Source organism: Channa argus, unplaced genomic scaffold, assembly GCF_033026475.1.
Source record: "Channa argus isolate prfri unplaced genomic scaffold, Channa argus male v1.0 Contig004, whole genome shotgun sequence".
Taxonomy (NCBI): domain Eukaryota; kingdom Metazoa; phylum Chordata; class Actinopteri; order Anabantiformes; family Channidae; genus Channa; species Channa argus.
In genome coordinates, this window is record NW_027125223.1 from 229,677 (window position 1) to 251,375 (window position 21,699).

A 21,699-nucleotide genomic window follows, 5' to 3' on the forward strand; every position below is an offset into this window, starting at 1 on the left:
GTTTGACACTTTCTTTCGTTTAAAATAAATATCATTCTGTTGGAACATCTCGATCCTGGATTTTGGTTTGGGGATCGGAGAGGGAACATGCTAATTTATCTTTGTATGTTGCACCCTGACCCCCTGGACAGGGGCGTAACAGACCAGTACAGTTATAATACTTTGTACTTTGCCACATTTGTCTTCTTCTTAGCAAGTGTCATGCATTCTGGTTCTCCAGTGTTTTTAAGAGCTGTTGATGATGTCAAATGCAGCTTACGGCCACACCGCTCTCTAAGCGCCCAATCTCGTCCGATCTCGGCAGCCAAATAGAGCCGGGCCTGGTTAGTACTTGGTAGGAAGACCGCCTGGGAATACCAGGTGTTGTAAGCTTTTTTGCTTGGGTTTACAGGCAGCACAAGCTGGTGTTACTGCCTATTTATTCATAGAAATTGTTCTATATTTTCATCAAATTTTGTTCTTTCATTGCTGTTTTGCTACTTTATTGGTTTTTCAACCATCGTGCTTCATTACTAGTAGACCATGTTACGGTCCTGGCCATATGTGTTGTTTTTATTTTCTCGTTCTTATAGGTGCCCTGCCTGATTGGCCGGATTGAGGGGCAGTACAGGAAGCTGATTGGTCCATCCTACACTTCCTGGAGTTTTAAAAGTACGGTTCCCAACAGCTAGCGAGGCTCTTTCTGGCAGCAGCACCTGTTTGCTGTTCTTGGTTTCCAAACCTTATTTAGCATTTTTGAATTGTTAGGTTTTGTGCCGTGGTTTTGTTTATAAATTGTATATTTTGTAAATAGTATTAAATCTGTAGGGGTGAACAGCCATTTTCTTTTGATTGTTTTTTCTTGTTTTCACATTAGGGAGTTAGGGTTAGCGACTGTCTTTTGGTTTGTTTATTTCTATCAGGCTAGCTAGCACTTTCTGTGGGAAATGGCTTATTTTGTTTATTATGTTGGCCTTGGTTCGCCCTGAGTTGTAGTGTCATGTTTTGTTTGACACTTTCTTTCGTTTAAAATAAATATCATTCTGTTGGAACATCTCGATCCTGGATTTTGGTTTGGGGATCGGAGAGGGAACATGCTAATTTATCTTTGTATGTTGCACCCTGACCCCCTGGACAGGGGCGTAACAGACCAGTGCAGTTATAGTACTTTGTACTTTGCCACATTTATCTTCTTTTTAGCAAGTTTCATGCATTCTGCTTCTCCAACGTTTTTAAGAGCTGTTGATGATGTCAAATGCAGCTTACGGCCACACCGCTCTCTAAGCGCCCGATCTCGTCCGATCTCGGCAGCCAAATAGAGCCGGGCCTGGTTAGTACTTGGTAGGAAGACCGCGTGGGAATACCAGGTGCTGTAAGCTTTTTTGCTTGGGTTTACGGGCAGCACAAGCTGGTGTTACTGCCTATTTATTCATAGAAATTGTTCTATATTTTCATCAAATTTTGTTCTTTCATTACTGTTTTGCTACTTTATTGGTTTGTCAACCATCGTGCTTCATTACTAGTAGACCATGTTACGGTCCTGGCCATATGTGTTGTTTTTGATATGTTGTTCTTATAGGTGCCCTGCCTGATTGGCCGGATTGAGGGGCAGTACAGGAAGCTGATTGGTCCATCCTACACTTCCTGGAGTTTTAAAAGTACGGTTCCCAACAGCTAGCGAGGCTCTTTCTGGCAGCAGCACCTGTTTGCTGTTCTTGGTTTCCAAACCTTATTTAGCATTTTTGAATTGTTAGGTTTTGTGCCGTGGTTTTGTTTATAAATTGTATATTTTGTAAATAGTATTAAATCTGTAGGGGTGAACAGCCATTTTCTTTGGACTGTTTTCACATTAGGGAGTTAGGGTTAGCGACTGTCTTTTGGTTTGTTTATTTCTATCAGGCTAGCTAGCACTTTCTGTGGGAAATGGCTTATTTTGTTTATTATGTTGGCCTTGGTTCGCCCTGAGTTGTAGTGTCATGTTTTGTTTGACACTTTCTTTCGTTTAAAATAAATATCATTCTGTTGGAACATCTCGATCCTGGATTTTGGTTTGGGGATCGGAGAGGGAACATGCTAATTTATCTTTGTATGTTGCACCCTGACCCCCTGGACAGGGGCGTAACAGACCAGTACAGTTATAGTACTTTGTACTTTGCCACATTTGTCTTCTTCTTAGCAAGTGTCATGCATTCTGCTTCTCCAGTGTTTTTAAGAGCTGTTGATGATGTCAAATGCAGCTTACGGCCACACCGCTCTCTAAGCGCCCAATCTCGTCCGATCTCGGCAGCCAAATAGAGCCGGGCCTGGTTAGTACTTGGTAGGAAGACCGCCTGGGAATACCAGGTGTTGTAAGCTTTTTTGCTTGGGTTTACGGGCAGCACAAGCTGGAGTTACTGCCTATTTATTCATAGAAATTGTTCTATATTTTCATCAAATTTTGTTCTTTCATTGCTGGTTTGCTACTTTATTGGTTTTTCAACCATCGTGCTTCATTACTAGTAGACCATGTTACGGTCCTGGCCATATGTGTTGTTTTTATTTTCTCGTTCTTATAGGTGCCCTGCCTGATTGGCCGGATTGAGGGGCAGTACAGGAAGCTGATTGGTCCATCCTACACTTCCTGGAGTTTTAAAAGTACGGTTCCCAACAGCTAGCGAGGCTCTTTCTGGCAGCAGCACCTGTTTGCTGTTCTTGGTTTCCAAACCTTATTTAGCATTTTTGAATTGTTAGGTTTTGTGCCGTGGTTTTGTTTATAAATTGTATATTTTGTAAATAGTATTAAATCTGTAGGGGTGAACAGCCATTTTCTTTTGATTGTTTTCTCTTGTTTTCACATTAGGGAGTTAGGGTTAGCGACTGTCTTTTGGTTTGTTTATTTCTATCAGGCTAGCTAGCACTTTCTGTGGGAAATGGCTTAATTTGTTTATTATGTTGGTCCTTGGTTCGCCCTGAGTTGTAGTGTCATGTTTTGTTTGACACTTTCTTTCGTTTAAAATAAATATCATTCTGTTGGAACATCTCGATCCTGGATTTTGGTTTGGGGATCGGAGAGGGAACATGCTAATTTATCTTTGTATGTTGCACCCTGACCCCCTAGACAGGGGCGTAACAGACCAGTACAGTTATAGTACTTTGTACTTTGCCACATTTATCTTCTTCTTAGCAAGTGTCATGCATTCTGCTTCTCCAGCGTTTTTAAGAGCTTTTGATGATGTCAAATGCAGCTTACGGCCACACTGCTCTCTAAGCGCCCGATCTCGTCTGATCTCGTCCGATCTCGGCAGCCAAATAAAGCCGGGCCTGGTTAGTACTTGGTAGGAAGACCGCGTGGGAATACCAGGTGCTGTAAGCTTTTTTGCTTGGGTTTACGGGCAGCACAAGCTGGTGTTACTGCCTATTTATTCATAGAAATTGTTCTATATTTTCATCAAATTTTGTTCTTTCATTACTGTTTTGCTACTTTATTGGTTTGTCAACCATCGTGCTTCATTACTAGTAGACCATGTTACGGTCCTGGCCATATGTGTTGTTTTTATTTTCTTGTTCTTAAAGGTGCCCTGCCTGATTGGCCGGATTGGGGGGCAGTACAGGAAGCTGATTGGTCCATCCTACACTTCCTGGAGTTTTAAAAGTACGGTTCCCAACAGCTAGCGAGGCTCTTTCTGGCAGCAGCACCTGTTTGCTGTTCTTGGTTTCCAAACCTTATTTAGCATTTTTGAATTGTTAGGTTTTGTGCCGTGGTTTTGTTTATAAATTGTATATTTTGTAAATAGTATTAAATCTTTAGGGGTGAACAGCCATTTTCTTTTGATTGTTTTCTCTTGTTTTCACATTAGGGAGTTAGGGTTAGCGACTGTCTTTTGGTTTGTTTATTTCTATCAGGCTAGCTAGCACTTTCTGTGGGAAATGGCTTATTTTGTTTATTATGTTGGCCTTGGTTCGCCCTGAGTTGTAGTGTCATGTTTTGTTTGACACTTTCTTTCGTTTAAAATAAATATCATTCTGTTGGAACATCTCGATACTGGAGTTTGGTTTGGGGATCGGAGAGGGAACATGCTAATTTATCTTTGTATGTTGCACCCTGACCCCCTGGACAGGGGCGTAACAGACCAGTACAGTTATATTACTTTGTACTTTGCCACATTTATCTTCTTCTTAGCAAGTGTCATGCATTCTGCTTCTCCAGCGTTTTTAAGAGCTGTTGATGATGTCAAATGCAGCTTACGGCCACACCGCTCTCTAAGCGCCGGATCTCGTCCGATCTCGGCAGCCAAATAGAGCCGGGCCTGGTTAGTACTTGGTAGGAAGACCGCCTGGGAATACCAGGTGCTGTAAGCTTTATTGCTTGGGTTTACGGGCAGCACAAGCTGGTGTTACTGCCTATTTATTCATAGAAATTGTTCTATATTTTCATCAAATTTTGTTCTTTCATTGCTGTTGTTTTGCTACTTTATTGGTTTCTCAACCATCGTGCTTCATTACTAGTAGACCATGTTAAATAAATTGTATATTTTGTAAATAGTATTAAATCTGTAGGGGTGAACTGCCATTTTCTTGGACTGTTTTCACATTAGGGAGTAAGGGTTAGCGACTGTCTTTTGGTTTGTTTATTTCTATCAGGCTAGCTAGCACTTTCTATGGGAAATGGCTTATTTTGTTTATTATGTTGGCCTTGGTTCGCCCTGAGTTGTAGTGTCATGTTTTGTTTGACACTTTCTTTCGTTTAAAATAAATATCATTCTGTTGGAACATCTCGATCCTGGATTTTGGTTTGGGGATCGGAGAGGGAACATGCTAATTTATCTTTGTATGTTGCACCCTGACCCCCTGGACAGGGGCGTAACAGACCAGTACAGTTATAGTACTTTGTACTTTGCCACATTTATCTTCTTCTTAGCATGTTTCATGCATTCTGCTTCTCCAACGTTTTTATGCAGCTTACGGCCACACCGCTCTCTAAGCGCCCGATCTCGTCCGATCTCGGCAGCCAAATAGAGCCGGGCCTGGTTAGTACTTGGTAGGAAGACCGCCTGGGAATACCAGGTGATGTAAGCTTTTTTGCTTGGGTTTACGGGCAGCACAAACTGGTGTTACTGCCTATTTATTCATAGAAATTGTTGTATATTTTCATCAAATTTTGTTCTTTCATTGCTGTTTTGCTACTTTATTGGTTTGTCAACCATCGTGCTTCATTACTAGTAGACCATGTTACGGTCCTGGCAATATGTGTTGTTTTTATTTTGTTGTTCTTATAGGTGCCCTGCCTGATTGGCCGGATTGGGGGGCAGTACAGGAAGCTGATTGGTCCATCCTACACTTCCTGGAGTTTTAAAAGTACGGTTCCCAACAGCTAGCGAGGCTCTTTCTGGCAGCAACACCTGTTTGCTGTTCTTGGTTTCCAAACCTTATTTAGCATTTTTGAATTGTTAGGTTTTGTGCCGTGGTTTTGTTTATAAATTGTATATTTTGTAATTCGTATTAAATCTGTAGGGGTGAACAGCCATTTTCTTTGGACTGTTTTCACATTAGGGAGTTAGGGTTAGCGACTGTCTTTTGGATTGTTTATTTCTATCAGGCTAGCTAGCACTTTCTGTGGGAAATGGCTTATTTTGTTTATTATGTTGGCCTTGGTTCGCCCTGAGTTGTAGTGTCATGTTTTGTTTGACACTTTCTTTCGTTTAAAATAAATATCATTCTGTTGGAACATCTCGATACTGGATTTTGGTTTGGGGATCGGAGAGGGAACATGCTAATTTATCTTTGTATGTTGCACCCTGACCCCCTAGACAGGGGCGTAACAGACCAGTACAGTTATAGTACTTTGTACTTTGCCACGTTTATCTTCGTCTTAGCAAGTGTCATGCATTCTGCTTCTCCAGCGTTTTTAAGAGCTGTTGATGATGTCAAATGCAGCTTACGGCCACACCGCTCTCTAAGCGCCCGATCTCGTCCGATCTCGGCAGCCAAATAGAGCCGGGCCTTGTTAGTACTTGGTAGGAAGACTGCCTGGGAATACCAGGTGCTGTAAACTTTTTTGCTTGGGTTTACGGGCAGCACAAGCTGGTGTTACTGCCTATTTATTCATAGAAATTGTTCTATATTTTCATCAAATTTTGTTCTTTCATTGCTGTTTTGCTACTTTATTGGTTTGTCAACCATCGTGCTTCATTACTAGTAGACCATGTTACGGTCCTGGCCATATGTGTTGTTTTTGATTTGTTGTTCTTATAGGTGCCCTGCCTGATTGGCCGGATTGAGGGGCAGTACAGGAAGCTGATTGGTCCATCCTACACTTCCTGGAGTTTTAAAAGTACGGTTCCCAACAGCTAGCGAGGCTCTTTCTGGCAGCAGCACCTGTTTGCTGTTCTTGGTTTCCAAACCTTATTTAGCATTTTTGAATTGTTAGGTTTTGTGCCGTGGTTTTGTTTATAAATTGTATATTTTGTAAATAGTATTAAATCTGTAGGGGTGAACAGCCATTTTCTTTGGACTGTTTTCACATTAGGGAGTTAGGGTTAGCGACTGTCTTTTGGATTGTTTATTTCTATCAGGCTAGCTAGCACTTTCTGTGGGAAATGGCTTATTTTGTTTATTATGTTGGCCTTGGTTTGCCCTGAGTTGTAGTGTCATGTTTTGTTTGACACTTTCTTTCGTTGAAAATAAATATCATTCTGTTGGAACATCTCGATACTGGAGTTTGGTTTGGGGATCGGAGAGGGAACATGCTAATTTATCTTAGTATGTTGCACCCTGACCCCCTGGACAGGGGCGTAACAGACCAGTACAGTTATAGTACTTTGTACTTTGCCACATTTATCTTCTTCTTAGCAAGTGTCATGCATTCTGCTTCTCCAGCGTTTTTAAGAGCTGTTGATGATGTCAAATGCAGCTTACGGCCACACCGCTCTCTAAGCGCCCGATCTCGGCAGCCAAATAGAGCCGGGCCTGGTTAGTACTTGGTAGGAAGACCGCGTGGGAATACCAGGTGCTGTAAGCTTTTTTGCTTGGGTTTACGGGCAGCACAAGCTGGTGTTACTGCCTATTTATTCATAGAAATTGTTCTATATTTTCATCAAATTTTGTTCTTTCATTACTGTTTTGCTACTTTATTGGTTTGTCAACCATCGTGCTTCATTACTAGTAGACCATGTTACGGTCCTGGCCATATGTGTTGTTTTTATTTTCTTGTTCTTATAGGTGCCCTGCCTGATTGGCCGGATTGGGGGGCAGTACAGGAAGCTGATTGGTCCATCCTACACTTCCTGGAGTTTTAAAAGTACGGTTCCCAACAGCTAGCGAGGCTCTTTCTGGCAGCAGCACCTGTTTGCTGTTCTTGGTTTCCAAACTTTATTTAGCATTTTTGAATTGTTAGGTTTTATGCCGTGGTTTTGTTTATAAATTGTATATTTTGTAAATAGTATTAAATCTGTAGGGGTGAACTGCCATTTTCTTTGGATTGTTTTCACATTTGGGAGTTAGGGTTAGCGACTGTGTTTTGGTTTGTTTATTTCTATCAGGCTAGCTAGCACTTTCTGTGGGAAATGGCTTATTTTGTTTATTATGTTAACCTTGGTTCGCCCTGAGTTGTAGTGTCATGTTTTGTTTGACACTTTCTTTCGTTTAAAATAAATATCATTCTGTTGGAACATCTCGATCCTGGATTTTGGTTTGGGGATCGGAGAGGGAACATGCTAATTTATCTTTGTATGTTGCACCCTGACCCCCTGGACAGGGGCGTAACAGACCAGTACACTTATAGTACTTTGTACTTTGCCACATTTATCTTCTTCTTAGCAAGTGTCATGCATTCTGCTTCTCCAGCGTTTTTAAGAGCTGTTGATGATGTCAAATGCAGCTTACGGCCACACCGCTCTCTAAGCGCCCGATCTCGTCCGATCTCGGCAGCCAAATAGAGCCGGGCCTGGTTAGTACTTGGTAGGAAGACCGCCTGGGAATACCAGGTGCTGTAAGCTTTTTTGCTTGGGTTTACGGGCAGCACAAGCTGGTGTTACTGCCTATTTATTCATAGAAATTGTTCTATATTTTCATCAAATTTTGTTCTTTCATTGCTGTTTTGCTACTTTATTGGTTTTTCAACCATCGTGCTTCATTACTAATAGACCATGTTACGGTCCTGGCCATATGTGTTGTTTTTATTTTCTCGTTCTTATAGGTGCCCTGCCTGATTGGCCGGATTGAGGGGCAGTACAGGAAGCTGATTGGTCCATCCTACACTTCCTGGAGTTTTAAAAGTACGGTTCCCAACAGCTAGCGAGGCTCTTTCTGGCAGTAACACCTGTTTGCTGTTCTTGGTTTCCAAACCTTATTTAGCATTTTTGAATTGTTAGGTTTTGTGCCGTGGTTTTGTTTATAAATTGTATATTTTGTAATTCGTATTAAATCTGTAGGGGTGAACAGCCATTTTCTTTTGATTGTTTTCTCTTGTTTTCACATTAGGGAGTTAGGGTTAGCGACTGTCTTTTGGTTTGTTTATTTCTATCAGGCTAGCTAGCACTTTCTGTGGGAAATGGCTTATTTTGTTTATTATGTTGGCCTTGGTTCGCCCTGAGTTGTAGTGTCATGTTTTGTTTGACACTTTCTTTCGTTTAAAATAAATATCATTCTGTTGGAACATCTCGATCCTGGATTTTGGTTTGGGGATCGGAGAGGGAACATGCTAATTTATCTTTGTATGTTGCACCCTGACCCCCTGGACAGGGGCGTAACAGACCAGTACAGTTATAGTACTTTGTACTTTGCCACATTTATCTTCTTCTTAGCAAGTGTCATGCATTCTGCTTCTCCAGCGTTTTTAAGAGCTGTTGATGATGTCAAATGCAGCTTACGGCCACACCGCTCTCTAAGCGCCCGATCTCGTCCGATCTCGGCAGCCAAATAGAGCCGGGCCTGGTTAGTACTTGGTAGGAAGACCGCCTGGGAATACCAGGTGCTGTAAGCTTTTTTGCTTGGGTTTACGGGCAGCACAAGCTGGTGTTACTGCCTATTTATTCATAGAAATTGTTCTATATTTTCATCAAATTTTGTTCTTTCATTGCTGTTTTGCTACTTTATTGGTTTTTCAACCATCGTGCTTCATTACTAGTAGACCATGTTACGGTCCTGGCCATATGTGTTGTTTTTGATTTGTTGTTCTTATAGGTGCCCTGCCTGATTGGCCGGATTGGGGGGCAGTACAGGAAGCTGATTGGTCCATCCTACACTTCCTGGAGTTTTAAAAGTACGGTTCCCAACAGCTAGCGAGGCTCTTTCTGGCAGCAGCACCTGTTTGCTGTTCTTGGTTTCCAAACCTTATTTAGCATTTTTGAATTGTTAGGTTTTGTGCCGTGGTTTTGTTTATAAATTGTATATTTTGTAATTCGTATTAAATCTGTAGGGGTGAACAGCCATTTTCTTTTGATTGTTTTCTCTTGTTTTCACATTAGGGAGTTAGGGTTAGCGACTGTCTTTTGGTTTGTTTATTTCTATCAGGCTAGCTAGCACTTTCTGTGGGAAATGGCTTATTTTGTTTATTATGTTGGCCTTGGTTCGCCCTGAGTTGTAGTGTCATGTTTTGTTTGACACTTTCTTTCGTTTAAAATAAATATCATTCTGTTGGAACATCTCGATCCTGGATTTTGGTTTGGGGATCGGAGAGGGAACATGCTAATTTATCTTTGTATGTTGCACCCTGACCCCCTGGACAGGGGCGTAACAGACCAGTACAGTTATAGTACTTTGTACTTTGCCACATTTATCTTCTTCTTAGCAAGTGTCATGCAATCTGCTTCTCCAGCGTTTTTAAGAGCTGTTGATGATGTCAAATGCAGCTTACGGCCACACCGCTCTCTAAGCGCCCGATCTCGTCCGATCTCGGCAGCCAAATAGAGCCGGGCCTGGTTAGTACTTGGTAGGAAGACCGCCTGGGAATACCAGGTGCTGTAAGCTTTTTTGCTTGGGTTTACGGGCAGCACAAGCTGGTGTTACTGCCTATTTATTCATAGAAATTGTTCTATATTTTCATCAAATTTTGTTCTTTCATTGCTGTTTTGCTACTTTATTGGTTTTTCAACCATCGTGCTTCATTACTAGTAGACCATGTTACGGTCCTGGCCATATGTGTTGTTTTTATTTTGTTGTTCTTATAAGTGCCCTGCCTGATTGGCCGGATTGGGGGGCAGTACAGGAAGCTGATTGGTCCATCCTACACTTCCTGGAGTTTTAAAAGTACGGTTCCCAACAGCTAGCGAGGCTCTTTCTGGCAGCAGCACCTGTTTGCTGTTCTTGGTTTCCAAACTTTATTTAGCATTTTTGAATTGTTAGGTTTTATGCCGTGGTTTTGTTTATAAATTGTATATTTTGTAAATAGTATTAAATCTGTAGGGGTGAACAGCCATTTTCTTTTGATTGTTTTCTCTTGTTTTCACATTAGGGAGTTAGGGTTAGCGACTGTGTTTTGGTTTGTTTATTTCTATCAGGCTATCTAGCACTTTCTGTGGGAAATGGCTTATTTTTTTTATTATGTTGGCCTTGGTTCGCCCTGAGTTGTAGTGTCATGTTTTGTTTGACACTTTCTTTCGTTTAAAATAAATATCATTCTGTTGGAACATCTCGATCCTGGATTTTGGTTTGGGGATCGGAGAGGGAACATGCTAATTTATCTTTGTATGTTGCACCCTGACCCCCTGGACAGGGGCGTAACAGACCAGTACACTTATAGTACTTTGTACTTTGCCACATTTATCTTCGTCTTAGCAAGTTTCATGCATTCTGCTTCTCCAACGTTTTTAAGAGCTGTTGATGATGTCAAATGCAGCTTACGGCCACACCGCTCTCTAAGCGCCCGATCTCGTCCGATCTCGGCAGCCAAATAGAGCCGGGCCTGGTTAGTACTTGGTAGGAAGACCGCGTGGGAATACCAGGTGCTGTAAGCTTTTTTGCTTGGGTTTACGGGCAGCACAAGCTGGTGTTACTGCCTATTTATTCATAGAAATTGTTCTATATTTTCATCAAATTTTGTTCTTTCATTACTGTTTTGCTACTTTATTGGTTTGTCAACCATCGTGCTTCATTACTAGTAGACCATGTTACGGTCCTGGCCATATGTGTTGTTTTTGATATGTTGTTCTTATAGGTGCCCTGCCTGATTGGCCGGATTGAGGGGCAGTACAGGAAGCTGATTGGTCCATCCTACACTTCCTGGAGTTTTAAAAGTACGGTTCCCAACAGCTAGCGAGGCTCTTTCTGGCAGCAGCACCTGTTTGCTGTTCTTGGTTTCCAAACCTTATTTAGCATTTTTGAATTGTTAGGTTTTGTGCCGTGGTTTTGTTTATAAATTGTATATTTTGTAAATAGTATTAAATCTGTAGGGGTGAACAGCCATTTTCTTTGGACTGTTTTCACATTAGGGAGTTAGGGTTAGCGACTGTCTTTTGGTTTGTTTATTTCTATCAGGCTAGCTAGCACTTTCTGTGGGAAATGGCTTATTTTGTTTATTATGTTGGCCTTGGTTCGCCCTGAGTTGTAGTGTCATGTTTTGTTTGACACTTTCTTTCGTTTAAAATAAATATCATTCTGTTGGAACATCTCGATCCTGGATTTTGGTTTGGGGATCGGAGAGGGAACATGCTAATTTATCTTTGTATGATGCACCCTGACCCCCTGGACAGGGGCGTAACAGACCAGTACAGTTATAGTACTTTGTACTTTGCCACATTTGTCTTCTTCTTAGCAAGTGTCATGCATTCTGCTTCTCCAGTGTTTTTAAGAGCTGTTGATGATGTCAAATGCAGCTTACGGCCACACCGCTCTCTAAGCGCCCAATCTCGTCCGATCTCGGCAGCCAAATAGAGCCGGGCCTGGTTAGTACTTGGTAGGAAGACTGCCTGGGAATACCAGGTGTTGTAAGCTTTTTTGCTTGGGTTTACGGGCAGCACAAGCTGGTGTTACTGCCTATTTATTCATAGAAATTGTTCTATATTTTCATCAAATTTTGTTCTTTCATTGCTGTTTTGCTACTTTATTGGTTTGTCAACCATCGTGCTTCATTACTAGTAGACCATGTTACGGTCCTGGCCATATGTGTTGTTTTTATTTTGTTGTTCTTATAGGTGCCCTGCCTGATTGGCCGGATTGGGGGGCAGTACAGAAAGCTGATTGGTCCATCCTACACTTCCTGGAGTTTTAAAAGTACGGTTCCCAACAGCTAGCGAGGCTCTTTCTGGCAGCAGCACCTGTTTGCTGGTCTTGGTTTCCAAACTTTATTTAGCATTTTTGAATTGTTAGGTTTTGTGCCGTGGTTTTGTTTATAAATTGTATATTTTGTAAATAGTATTAAATCTGTAGGGGTGAACTGCCATTTTCTTTGGATTGTTTTCACATTTGGGAGTTAGGGTTAGCGACTGTCTTTTGGTTTGTTTATTTCTATCAGGCTAGCTAGCACTTTCTGTGGGAAATGGCTTATTTTGTTTATTATGTTGGCCTTGGTTCGCCCTGAGTTGTAGTGTCATGTTTTGTTTGACACTTTCTTTCGTTTAAAATGAATATCATTCTGTTGGAACATCTCGATCCTGGATTTTGGTTTGGGGATCGGAGAGGGAACATGCTAATTTATCTTTGTATGTTGCACCCTGACCCCCTGGACAGGGGCGTAACAGACCAGTACAGTTATAGTACTTTGTACTTTGCCACATTTATCTTCTTCTTAGCAAGTGTCATGCATTCTGCTTCTCCAGCGTTTTTAAGAGCTGTTGATGATGTCAAATGCAGCTTACGGCCACACCGCTCTCTAAGCGCCCGATCTCGTCCGATCTCGGCAGCCAAATAGAGCCGGGCCTGGTTAGTACTTGGTAGGAAGACCGCCTGGGAATACCAGGTGCTGTAAGCTTTTTTGCTTGGGTTTACGGGCAGCACAAGCTGGTGTTACTGCCTATTTATTCATAGAAATTGTTCTATATTTTCATCAAATTTTGTTCTTTCATTGCTGTTTTGCTACTTTATTGGTTTTTCAACCATCGTGCTTCATTACTAGTAGACCATGTTACGGTCCTGGCCATATGTGTTGTTTTTATTTTCTCGTTCTTATAGGTGCCCTGCCTGATTGGCCGGATTGAGGGGCAGTACAGGAAGCTGATTGGTCCATCCTACACTTCCTGGAGTTTTAAAAGTACGGTTCCCAACAGCTAGCGAGGCTCTTTCTGGCAGCAGCACCTGTTTGCTGTTCTTGGTTTCCAAACCTTATTTAGCATTTTTGAATTCTTAGGTTTTGTGCCGTGGTTTTGTTTATAAATTGTATATTTTGTAATTCGTATTAAATCTGTAGGGGTGAACAGCCATTTTCTTTTGATTGTTTTCTCTTGTTTTCACATTAGGGAGTTAGGGTTAGCGACTGTCTTTTGGTTTGTTTATTTCTATCAGGCTAGCTAGCACTTTCTGTGGGAAATGGCTTATTTTGTTTATTATGTTGGCCTTGGTTCGCCCTGAGTTGTAGTGTCATGTTTTGTTTGACACTTTCTTTCGTTTAAAATAAATATCATTCTGTTGGAACATCTCGATCCTGGATTTTGGTTTGGGGATCGGAGAGGGAACATGCTAATTTATCTTTGTATGTTGCACCCTGACCCCCTGGACAGGGGCGTAACAGACCAGTACAGTTATAGTACTTTGTACTTTGCCACATTTATCTTCTTCTTAGCAAGTGTCATGCATTCTGCTTCTCCAGCGTTTTTAAGAGCTGTTGATGATGTCAAATGCAGCTTACGGCCACACCGCTCTCTAAGCGCCCGATCTCGTCCGATCTCGGCAGCCAAATAGAGCCGGGCCTGGTTAGTACTTGGTAGGAAGACCGCCTGGGAATACCAGGTGCTGTAAGCTTTTTTGCTTGGGTTTACGGGCAGCACAAGCTGGTGTTACTGCCTATTTATTCATAGAAATTGTTCTATATTTTCATCAAATTTTGTTCTTTCATTGCTGTTTTGCTACTTTATTGGTTTTTCAACCATCGTGCTTCATTACTAGTAGACCATGTTACGGTCCTGGCCATATGTGTTGTTTTTGATTTGTTGTTCTTATAGGTGCCCTGCCTGATTGGCCGGATTGGGGGGCAGTACAGGAAGCTGATTGGTCCATCCTACACTTCCTGGAGTTTTAAAAGTACGGTTCCCAACAGCTAGCGAGGCTCTTTCTGGCAGCAGCACCTGTTTGCTGTTCTTGGTTTCCAAACTTTATTTAGCATTTTTGAATTGTTAGGTTTTATGCCGTGGTTTTGTTTATAAATTGTATATTTTGTAAATAGTATTAAATCTGTAGGGGTGAACAGCCATTTTCTTTTGATTGTTTTCTCTTGTTTTCACATTAGGGAGTTAGGGTTAGCGACTGTGTTTTGGTTTGTTTATTTCTATCAGGCTATCTAGCACTTTCTGTGGGAAATGGCTTATTTTTTTTATTATGTTGGCCTTGGTTCGCCCTGAGTTGTAGTGTCATGTTTTGTTTGACACTTTCTTTCGTTTAAAATAAATATCATTCTGTTGGAACATCTCGATCCTGGATTTTGGTTTGGGGATCGGAGAGGGAACATGCTAATTTATCTTTGTATGTTGCACCCTGACCCCCTGGACAGGGGCGTAACAGACCAGTACACTTATAGTACTTTGTACTTTGCCACATTTATCTTCGTCTTAGCAAGTTTCATGCATTCTGCTTCTCCAACGTTTTTAAGAGCTGTTGATGATGTCAAATGCAGCTTACGGCCACACCGCTCTCTAAGCGCCCGATCTCGTCCGATCTCGGCAGCCAAATAGAGCCGGGCCTGGTTAGTACTTGGTAGGAAGACCGCGTGGGAATACCAGGTGCTGTAAGCTTTTTTGCTTGGGTTTACGGGCAGCACAAGCTGGTGTTACTGCCTATTTATTCATAGAAATTGTTCTATATTTTCATCAAATTTTGTTCTTTCATTACTGTTTTGCTACTTTATTGGTTTGTCAACCATCGTGCTTCATTACTAGTAGACCATGTTACGGTCCTGGCCATATGTGTTGTTTTTGATATGTTGTTCTTATAGGTGCCCTGCCTGATTGGCCGGATTGAGGGGCAGTACAGGAAGCTGATTGGTCCATCCTACACTTCCTGGAGTTTTAAAAGTACGGTTCCCAACAGCTAGCGAGGCTCTTTCTGGCAGCAGCACCTGTTTGCTGTTCTTGGTTTCCAAACCTTATTTAGCATTTTTGAATTGTTAGGTTTTGTGCCGTGGTTTTGTTTATAAATTGTATATTTTGTAAATAGTATTAAATCTGTAGGGGTGAACAGCCATTTTCTTTGGACTGTTTTCACATTAGGGAGTTAGGGTTAGCGACTGTCTTTTGGTTTGTTTATTTCTATCAGGCTAGCTAGCACTTTCTGTGGGAAATGGCTTATTTTGTTTATTATGTTGGCCTTGGTTCGCCCTGAGTTGTAGTGTCATGTTTTGTTTGACACTTTCTTTCGTTTAAAATAAATATCATTCTGTTGGAACATCTCGATCCTGGATTTTGGTTTGGGGATCGGAGAGGGAACATGCTAATTTATCTTTGTATGATGCACCCTGACCCCCTGGACAGGGGCGTAACAGACCAGTACAGTTATAGTACTTTGTACTTTGCCACATTTGTCTTCTTCTTAGCAAGTGTCATGCATTCTGCTTCTCCAGTGTTTTTAAGAGCTGTTGATGATGTCAAATGCAGCTTACGGCCACACCGCTCTCTAAGCGCCCAATCTCGTCCGATCTCGGCAGCCAAATAGAGCCGGGCCTGGTTAGTACTTGGTAGGAAGACTGCCTGGGAATACCAGGTGTTGTAAGCTTTTTTGCTTGGGTTTACGGGCAGCACAAGCTGGTGTTACTGCCTATTTATTCATAGAAATTGTTCTATATTTTCATCAAATTTTGTTCTTTCATTGCTGTTTTGCTACTTTATTGGTTTGTCAACCATCGTGCTTCATTACTAGTAGACCATGTTACGGTCCTGGCCATATGTGTTGTTTTTATTTTGTTGTTCTTATAGGTGCCCTGCCTGATTGGCCGGATTGGGGGGCAGTACAGAAAGCTGATTGGTCCATCCTACACTTCCTGGAGTTTTAAAAGTACGGTTCCCAACAGCTAGCGAGGCTCTTTCTGGCAGCAGCACCTGTTTGCTGGTCTTGGTTTCCAAACTTTATTTAGCATTTTTGAATTGTTAGGTTTTGTGCCGTGGTTTTGTTTATAAATTGTATATTTTGTAAATAGTATTAAATCTGTAGGGGTGAACTGCCATTTTCTTTGGATTGTTTTCACATTTGGGAGTTAGGGTTAGCGACTGTCTTTTGGTTTGTTTATTTCTATCAGGCTAGCTAGCACTTTCTGTGGGAAATGGCTTATTTTGTTTATTATGTTGGCCTTGGTTCGCCCTGAGTTGTAGTGTCATGTTTTGTTTGACACTTTCTTTCGTTTAAAATGAATATCATTCTGTTGGAACATCTCGATCCTGGATTTTGGTTTGGGGATCGGAGAGGGAACATGCTAATTTATCTTTGTATGTTGCACCCTGACCCCCTGGACAGGGGCGTAACAGACCAGTACACTTATAGTACTTTGTACTTTGCCACATTTATCTTCTTCTTAGCAAGTGTCATGCATTCTGCTTCTCCAGCGTTTTTAAGAGCTGTTGATGATGTCAAATGCAGCTTACGGCCACACCGCTCTCTAAGCGCCCGATCTCGTCCGATCTCGGCAGCCAAATAGAGCCGGGCCTGGTTAGTACTTGGTAGGAAGACCGCCTGGGAATACCAGGTGCTGTAAGCTTTTTTGCTTGGGTTTACGGGCAGCACAAGCTGGTGTTACTGCCTATTTATTCATAGAAATTGTTCTATATTTTCATCAAATTTTGTTCTTTCATTGCTGTTTTGCTACTTTATTGGTTTTTCAACCATCGTGCTTCATTACTAGTAGACCATGTTACGGTCCTGGCCATATGTGTTGTTTTTATTTTCTCGTTCTTATAGGTGCCCTGCCTGATTGGCCGGATTGAGGGGCAGTACAGGAAGCTGATTGGTCCATCCTACACTTCCTGGAGTTTTAAAAGTACGGTTCCCAACAGCTAGCGAGGCTCTTTCTGGCAGCAGCACCTGTTTGCTGTTCTTGGTTTCCAAACCTTATTTAGCATTTTTGAATTCTTAGGTTTTGTGCCGTGGTTTTGTTTATAAATTGTATATTTTGTAATTCGTATTAAATCTGTAGGGGTGAACAGCCATTTTCTTTTGATTGTTTTCTCTTGTTTTCACATTAGGGAGTTAGGGTTAGCGACTGTCTTTTGGTTTGTTTATTTCTATCAGGCTAGCTAGCACTTTCTGTGGGAAATGGCTTATTTTGTTTATTATGTTGGCCTTGGTTCGCCCTGAGTTGTAGTGTCATGTTTTGTTTGACACTTTCTTTCGTTTAAAATAAATATCATTCTGTTGGAACATCTCGATCCTGGATTTTGGTTTGGGGATCGGAGAGGGAACATGCTAATTTATCTTTGTATGTTGCACCCTGACCCCCTGGACAGGGGCGTAACAGACCAGTACAGTTATAGTACTTTGTACTTTGCCACATTTATCTTCTTCTTAGCAAGTGTCATGCATTCTGCTTCTCCAGCGTTTTTAAGAGCTGTTGATGATGTCAAATGCAGCTTACGGCCACACCGCTCTCTAAGCGCCCGATCTCGTCCGATCTCGGCAGCCAAATAGAGCCGGGCCTGGTTAGTACTTGGTAGGAAGACCGCCTGGGAATACCAGGTGCTGTAAGCTTTTTTGCTTGGGTTTACGGGCAGCACAAGCTGGTGTTACTGCCTATTTATTCATAGAAATTGTTCTATATTTTCATCAAATTTTGTTCTTTCATTGCTGTTTTGCTACTTTATTGGTTTTTCAACCATCGTGCTTCATTACTAGTAGACCATGTTACGGTCCTGGCCATATGTGTTGTTTTTGATTTGTTGTTCTTATAGGTGCCCTGCCTGATTGGCCGGATTGGGGGGCAGTACAGGAAGCTGATTGGTCCATCCTACACTTCCTGGAGTTTTAAAAGTACGGTTCCCAACAGCTAGCGAGGCTCTTTCTGGCAGCAGCACCTGTTTGCTGTTCTTGGTTTCCAAACCTTATTTAGCATTTTTGAATTGTTAGGTTTTGTGCCGTGGTTTTGTTTATAAATTGTATATTTTGTAATTCGTATTAAATCTGTAGGGGTGAACAGCCATTTTCTTTTGATTGTTTTCTCTTGTTTTCACATTAGGGAGTTAGGGTTAGCGACTGTCTTTTGGTTTGTTTATTTCTATCAGGCTAGCTAGCACTTTCTGTGGGAAATGGCTTATTTGTTTATTATGTTGGCCTTGGTTCGCCCTGAGTTGTAGTGTCATGTTTTGTTTGACACTTTCTTTCGTTTAAAATAAATATCATTCTGTTGGAACATCTCGATCCTGGATTTTGGTTTGGGGATCGGAGAGGGAACATGCTAATTTATCTTTGTATGTTGCACCCTGACCCCCTGGACAGGGGCGTAACAGACCAGTACAGTTATAGTACTTTGTACTTTGCCACATTTATCTTCTTCTTAGCAAGTGTCATGCAATCTGCTTCTCCAGCGTTTTTAAGAGCTGTTGATGATGTCAAATGCAGCTTACGGCCACACCGCTCTCTAAGCGCCCGATCTCGTCCGATCTCGGCAGCCAAATAGAGCCGGGCCTGGTTAGTACTTGGTAGGAAGACCGCCTGGGAATACCAGATGCTGTAAGCTTTTTTGCTTGGGTTTACGGGCAGCACAAGCTGGTGTTACTGCCTATTTATTCATAGAAATTGTTCTATATTTTCATCAAATTTTGTTCTTTCATTGCTGTTTTGCTACTTTATTGGTTTTTCAACCATCGTGCTTCATTACTAGTAGACCATGTTACGGTCCTGGCCATATGTGTTGTTTTTATTTTGTTGTTCTTATAGGTGCCCTGCCTGATTGGCCGGATTGGGGGGCAGTACAGGAAGCTGATTGGTCCATCCTACACTTCCTGGAGTTTTAAAAGTACGGTTCCCAACAGCTAGCGAGGCTCTTTCTGGCAGCAGCACCTGTTTGCTGTTCTTGGTTTCCAAACTTTATTTAGCATTTTTGAATTGTTAGGTTTTATGCCGTGGTTTTGTTTATAAATTGTATATTTTGTAAATAGTATTAAATCTGTAGGGGTGAACAGACATTTTCTTTGGACTGTTTTCACATTAGGGAGTTAGGGTTAGCGACTGTGTTTTGGTTTGTTTATTTCTATCAGGCTAGCTAGCACTTTCTGTGGGAAATGGCTTATTTTGTTTATTATGTTGGCCTTGGTTCGCCCTGAGTTGTAGTGTCATGTTTTGTTTGACACTTTCTTTCGTTTAAAATAAATATCATTCTGTTGGAACATCTCGATCCTGGATTTTGGTTTGGGGATCGGAGAGGGAACATGCTAATTTATCTTTGTATGTTGCACCCTGACCCCCTGGACAGGGGCGTAACAGACCAGTACACTTATAGTACTTTGTACTTTGCCACATTTATCTTCGTCTTAGCAAGTTTCATGCATTCTGCTTCTCCAACGTTTTTAAGAGCTGTTGATGATGTCAAATGCAGCTTACGGCCACACCGCTCTCTAAGCGCCCGATCTCGTCCGATCTCGGCAGCCAAATAGAGCCGGGCCTGGTTAGTACTTGGTAGGAAGACCGCGTGGGAATACCAGGTTCTGTAAGCTTTTTTGCTTGGGTTTACGGGCAGCACAAGCTGGTGTTACTGCCTATTTATTCATAGAAATTGTTCTATATTTTCATCAAATTTTGTTCTTTCATTACTGTTTTGCTACTTTATTGGTTTGTCAACCATCGTGCTTCATTACTAGTAGACCATGTTACGGTCCTGGCCATATGTGTTGTTTTTGATATGTTGTTCTTATAGGTGCCCTGCCTGATTGGCCGGATTGAGGGGCAGTACAGGAAGCTGATTGGTCCATCCTACACTTCCTGGAGTTTTAAAAGTACGGTTCCCAACAGCTAGCGAGGCTCTTTCTGGCAGCAGCACCTGTTTGCTGTTCTTGGTTTCCAAACCTTATTTAGCATTTTTGAATTGTTAGGTTTTGTGCCGTGGTTTTGTTTATAAATTGTATATTTTGTAATTCGTATTAAATCTGTAGGGGTGAACAGCCATTTTCTTTGGACTGTTTTCACATTAGGGAGTTAGGGTTAGCGACTGTCTTTTGGTTTGTTTATTTCTATCAGGCTAGCTAGCACTTTCTGTGGGAAATGGCTTATTTTGTTTATTATGTTGGCCTTGGTTCGCCCTGAGTTGTAGTGTCATGTTTTGTTTGACACTTTCTTTCGTTTAAAATAAATATCATTCTGTTGGAACATCTCGATCCTGGATTTTGGTTTGGGGATCGGAGAGGGAACATGCTAATTTATCTTTGTATGTTGCACCCTGACCCCCTGGACAGGGGCGTAACAGACCATTACAGTTATAGTACTTTGTACTTTGCCACATTTGTCTTCTTCTTAGTAAGTGTCATGCATTCTGCTTCTCCAACGTTTTTAAGAGCTGTTGATGATGTCAAATGCAGCTTACGGCCACACCGCTCTCTAAGCGCCCAATCTCGTCCGATCTCGGCAGCCAAATAGAGCCGGGCCTGGTTAGTACTTGGTAGGAAGACCGCCTGGGAATACCAGGTGTTGTAAGCTTTTTTGCTTGGGTTTACGGGCAGCACAAGCTGGTGTTACTGCCTATTTATTCATAGAAATTGTTCTATATTTTCATCAAATTTTGTTCTTTCATTGCTGTTTTGCTACTTTATTGGTTTTTCAACCATCGTGCTTCATTACTAGTAGACCATGTTAGGGTCCTGGCCATATGTGTTGTTTTTGATCTGTTGTTCTTATAGGTGCCCTGCCTGATTGGCCGGATTGAGGGGCAGTACAGGAAGCTGATTGGTCCATCCTACACTTCCTGGAGTTTTAAAAGTACGGTTCCCAACAGCTAGCGAGGCTCTTTCTGGCAGCAGCACCTGTTTGCTGTTCTTGGTTTCCAAACCTTATTTAGCATTTTTGAATTGTTAGGTTTTGTGCCGTGGTTTTGTTTATAAATTGTATATTTTGTAAATAGTATTAAATCTGTAGGGGTGAACAGCCATTTTCTTTGGACTGTTTTCACATTAGGGAGTTAGGGTTAGCGACTGTCTTTTGGTTTGTTTATTTCTATCAGGCTAGCTAGCACTTTCTGTGGGAAATGGCTTATTTTGTTTATTATGTTGGCCTTGGTTCGCCCTGAGTTGTAGTGTCATGTTTTGTTTGACACTTTCTTTCGTTTAAAATAAATATCATTCTGTTGGAACATCTCGATCCTGGATTTTGGTTTGGGGATCGGAGAGGGAACATGCTAATTTATCTTTGTATGTTGCACCCTGACCCCCTGGACAGGGGCGTAACAGACCAGTACAGTTATAATACTTTGTACTTTGCCACATTTGTCTTCTTCTTAGCAAGTGTCATGCATTCTGGTTCTCCAGTGTTTTTAAGAGCTGTTGATGATGTCAAATGCAGCTTACGGCCACACCGCTCTCTAAGCGCCCAATCTCGTCCGATCTCGGCAGCCAAATAGAGCCGGGCCTGGTTAGTACTTGGTAGGAAGACCGCCTGGGAATACCAGGTGCTGTAAGCTTTTTTGCTTGGGTT

General features: G+C 41.8%; 23 pseudogenes; all 23 read left to right on the forward strand.

The window, feature by feature from the left end:
- Positions 1-253: 253 nt before the first annotated feature.
- Positions 254-372, forward strand: LOC137109838 (5S ribosomal RNA; annotated as a pseudogene).
- Positions 373-1,239: 867 nt separating this feature from the next.
- Positions 1,240-1,358, forward strand: LOC137109652 (5S ribosomal RNA; annotated as a pseudogene).
- An 857-nt stretch (positions 1,359-2,215) lies between these two features.
- Positions 2,216-2,334, forward strand: LOC137109839 (5S ribosomal RNA; annotated as a pseudogene).
- Positions 2,335-3,202: 868 nt separating this feature from the next.
- On the forward strand, positions 3,203-3,331 carry LOC137109966 (5S ribosomal RNA; annotated as a pseudogene).
- Positions 3,332-4,198: 867 nt separating this feature from the next.
- LOC137109784 (5S ribosomal RNA) lies at positions 4,199-4,317 on the forward strand (annotated as a pseudogene).
- A 598-nt stretch (positions 4,318-4,915) lies between these two features.
- On the forward strand, positions 4,916-5,034 carry LOC137109770 (5S ribosomal RNA; annotated as a pseudogene).
- Positions 5,035-5,891: 857 nt separating this feature from the next.
- LOC137109934 (5S ribosomal RNA) lies at positions 5,892-6,010 on the forward strand (annotated as a pseudogene).
- Positions 6,011-6,867: 857 nt separating this feature from the next.
- On the forward strand, positions 6,868-6,976 carry LOC137109973 (5S ribosomal RNA; annotated as a pseudogene).
- An 857-nt stretch (positions 6,977-7,833) lies between these two features.
- On the forward strand, positions 7,834-7,952 carry LOC137109569 (5S ribosomal RNA; annotated as a pseudogene).
- Positions 7,953-8,819: 867 nt separating this feature from the next.
- On the forward strand, positions 8,820-8,938 carry LOC137109571 (5S ribosomal RNA; annotated as a pseudogene).
- An 867-nt stretch (positions 8,939-9,805) lies between these two features.
- Positions 9,806-9,924, forward strand: LOC137109572 (5S ribosomal RNA; annotated as a pseudogene).
- An 867-nt stretch (positions 9,925-10,791) lies between these two features.
- On the forward strand, positions 10,792-10,910 carry LOC137109653 (5S ribosomal RNA; annotated as a pseudogene).
- Positions 10,911-11,767: 857 nt separating this feature from the next.
- LOC137109886 (5S ribosomal RNA) lies at positions 11,768-11,886 on the forward strand (annotated as a pseudogene).
- An 857-nt stretch (positions 11,887-12,743) lies between these two features.
- Positions 12,744-12,862, forward strand: LOC137109573 (5S ribosomal RNA; annotated as a pseudogene).
- Positions 12,863-13,729: 867 nt separating this feature from the next.
- LOC137109574 (5S ribosomal RNA) lies at positions 13,730-13,848 on the forward strand (annotated as a pseudogene).
- An 867-nt stretch (positions 13,849-14,715) lies between these two features.
- Positions 14,716-14,834, forward strand: LOC137109654 (5S ribosomal RNA; annotated as a pseudogene).
- An 857-nt stretch (positions 14,835-15,691) lies between these two features.
- On the forward strand, positions 15,692-15,810 carry LOC137109887 (5S ribosomal RNA; annotated as a pseudogene).
- Positions 15,811-16,667: 857 nt separating this feature from the next.
- LOC137109576 (5S ribosomal RNA) lies at positions 16,668-16,786 on the forward strand (annotated as a pseudogene).
- Positions 16,787-17,653: 867 nt separating this feature from the next.
- On the forward strand, positions 17,654-17,772 carry LOC137109577 (5S ribosomal RNA; annotated as a pseudogene).
- Positions 17,773-18,638: 866 nt separating this feature from the next.
- Positions 18,639-18,757, forward strand: LOC137109789 (5S ribosomal RNA; annotated as a pseudogene).
- An 857-nt stretch (positions 18,758-19,614) lies between these two features.
- On the forward strand, positions 19,615-19,733 carry LOC137109807 (5S ribosomal RNA; annotated as a pseudogene).
- Positions 19,734-20,590: 857 nt separating this feature from the next.
- LOC137109840 (5S ribosomal RNA) lies at positions 20,591-20,709 on the forward strand (annotated as a pseudogene).
- Positions 20,710-21,566: 857 nt separating this feature from the next.
- LOC137109799 (5S ribosomal RNA) lies at positions 21,567-21,685 on the forward strand (annotated as a pseudogene).
- Positions 21,686-21,699: the final 14 nt, after the last annotated feature.